Source organism: Arvicanthis niloticus, chromosome 25, assembly GCF_011762505.2.
Source record: "Arvicanthis niloticus isolate mArvNil1 chromosome 25, mArvNil1.pat.X, whole genome shotgun sequence".
In the NCBI taxonomy this organism is placed as follows: domain Eukaryota; kingdom Metazoa; phylum Chordata; class Mammalia; order Rodentia; family Muridae; genus Arvicanthis; species Arvicanthis niloticus.
The window spans coordinates 17,766,906-17,769,870 of record NC_133433.1 but is presented as its reverse complement, the minus strand read 5'-3'; the positions used below and the strand labels follow the sequence as shown (position 1 = coordinate 17,769,870).

The window sequence follows — 2,965 nt, the reverse complement described above, 5'->3', positions numbered from 1 at the left end:
GAAAAAGGTTTCTTCTGCCTTTGTGCTTCTAGTCCTGGAGGAAAAACAGAGCAGACTAGCAAGAAGAAGAGGTGAACCTGGGGCCAAAGAACAGATGGAGTGTGAGGAAGGCGCAGAGGCAGGTTCGCTGGAAACACAAGGGGATGAAGGAGATACAATGTCGGGATGTTAAGGAAATGGTAGAATACATGGAGAAAGAGGGGGAGAGCGGAGAGAGGAGAGAGAGAGAGAGAGAGAGAGAGAGAGAGAGAGAGAGAGAGATCTAACAAAGAAATTAGACAGAATCATAAAGTGATCATGGAAACCAAACGAGAATACAAAGTAAAGGAACCATACACAGTTTTTTATGTAGTCCTTTGCTTCCCCTGAGAACCTTTTTTTTTTTTTTTTTTTTTTTTTTTTTTTGAGTAGTGAGAAAAGCAAGAAGAGAATGTTGGTGCACTAAGGTGACCTTTAAAATACATCCATCCATCCTTTCAGGTTATACCAGAGGTGCATGCTCTCTCACATGATTCTCTGTAGAACTGTGTCATTGCTTCTGCTTTGTCAAGAAACTAAGAACTTCCTTTCCTTTCTTTTCCTTTATTGATTCTTGGTGAATTTCCCGTCATGCACCCCAGTCCCATTCATTTCCCCTTACCCTTGTGTCTGCCCTCCAGCCATGCAAATTTCCCACAACGAAGGGGAGAAGTCCCTCTGTAGAAACTGTAGATCCTGTAGTTAGGATCCTATGGTTTAGGATTGGCCCCTTCAAGCACCCTAGCAGTTCATTGATGGAGTTGATGGGGTGAGCCAATTCAAAGCAGCTCTCCTGCACCCAGACCATCAGGGCAAGCTCTCCTGCCCTGTCCCAGCTGGCTCATCGAATGCCACCACCAGCAAGGGGCAGTTCATCTACACCATGCCATCAAGAGCCCACTGCTGATGCCTGGCTGCTGTAATAGACAAGGTACAGGGCCAGTTCTCCCATTCTCGTGACCCCAGAGCCCACTTTTCTGCCTGCTGGAAGTGGTGAGGGACTAGAGAGGGGAGGATGGCATCTTTTCTGCTCTCAAGCCTTCTGGGCAGGATCATCTACAAGCCTCACATCCAGGGGCAGCTCTACTTTTTCTTCTTTCTTTAAACCAAGGCCAACTCTTCTACTTTCCCTGGGTGGTGAGGGCAAAAGGGAGACAACCCTACTTCAGAAGAGGCAGGGCCTGCTCTCCTGCTGTGATGACCTGGAGTCAGCTTTCCTGCCTGCTATAGGTGGCAAGCTGGGAGGGAACCATCTCTCCCAAGCCCATGTCACAGCATGACAGAAAAGTCGTGGGGCTAGCTCTACCACGAACATGCTCTCAGCTAGCTTACCTGTGCCCCCTCCATCCGGATCAGCTCCACTGTGCTGCACAGGTGTGTACAGGGCTCACTGTCCTGAGTATTGCAGCCATGGGGTGCAGGGCCAGGTCTCCTGCTCTCAGAGGTGGTAAGGGACAAAGTGGATCTCTCTCTCATCTATGCCACTGCACAGAGGACTAATGACAAGTCCAGCTGTCCCACACTCATACACTAAGGATCAGCTCACCAGCAACTCCCACAGCCAGGCTCAGATCTACTGTGCTTCCTTAGAAATGTTCTTGCCTCTCTCCAGAGTGCTGCAGTTGGATAGGGGTAGGGGTAGCAATTCTGTTCTTACACCCCAGGGACAGTCCCCAAATGTCCAAGCAAAGGGTGGGGCCACTTTTGCACAGTCCTCAGATATCAACAAGTGGCAGCCCAGATCAGGGATGTCCATCTGGCCTTTGGTGTTAACAGACCCTTACTAGCGCACAGCTACAGACCCACACATGGCCCCCGGTGGCAGTACAGGCCAGGATCCCACGATAGCCTTAGATGGCATCACTGGCTACTCACATCAGGCTGTTCCTCCCTACCCTCTAGTCTCTAGTTCTGCCCCTCTTCTCTATGCCCACATCCTTCTTTTCCTCTTTCTCTTCCATTTCTTCACCATTTACTTGTTCCTCTTAGTGGCACCCAGGGTGTTTGCGTGTCTGGGGTTCCAGGAGTGGTCTCAGGAGTGCTATGCCTGCCTGGGCATTATGTCATCAGGCAGGGTTCATTTCCCGATGGTTTGCTGGTGCCCAAGGCCTGTGTGGCACTGGACTGGTGGTCATCTCAGGCTAGCTCCCTGTTCAAACCACATGGCACTAGACTAATTGTTGTCTTGGGTTTGCTCCTCTTGTAGGATCCCCAGGTATAGTTCCATGTATGTGAGAGGGGTTTGGGGGGGGTGTCCTTTTTCTCAAGCTCACTCCTGCCTGAGGCCTGAGGTTCCAGGCTGGGTTCTTCTAGTCTTTGGCTTGCTCTGGCCAGGCCAGGTTTGTCTCTCTTCTGGCTTACTCTCAGTTTGGGAACCCATCCAGCCCTACTCAATACTAGACTGGTGGTCTTCTCAGGGTAGCTCCCTGTCTTGCCCCCTGACCCCTGACTGATGGTCTTCTTGGGCTTGCTTTTTTCAGGGAATGTTCCAGTACTGATCATTCAGATGTTCATATTTCAGAACACTGAGCATAGACACAGCCTCTCTGCTTTTTGCCACCTACAGATGCACATGTGACACAGCAGCCACACCTGCAACACCTCTAGGGGGCAGGAAATAAAGATTTCTTAATTTCCATTTATTCTCGGGCCAAAAAAGCATACATATCTTTTGATGCTAGTGACTAGACTACACTCATTTCTATCAATAAACAGCAAAAAAAAAAATGTGATTGTTAGGCTTACAGTAATGAGACTTACTGGCTTTGTTTACATGTGATGGGCTATTCATCACAAAGAAACTCAGGTAAGTGTTCTTTCCTATAGTTTGTGCCTTTCACTAGCTTTTCAGGAAGCAAACAAAAACAAGGTAAGCCTCTCTCCTAAACTTTAGCTGTTGCCTAAAAAGTGGCACTAAACAACAGGGGAGCAGCTGTGGCCATCAACA

At 48.9% G+C, this 2,965-nt stretch overlaps 1 non-coding gene across 1 annotated transcript; it reads right to left on the bottom strand.

The window, feature by feature from the left end:
* Positions 1 to 2,500: 2,500 nt before the first annotated feature.
* Positions 2,501 to 2,633, bottom strand: LOC143438697 (small nucleolar RNA SNORA17). Its single transcript, XR_013107396.1, has one exon. It is a non-coding gene; the product is annotated as a small nucleolar RNA SNORA17 (small nucleolar RNA).
* Between the last annotated feature and the right edge of the window lie 332 nt (positions 2,634 to 2,965).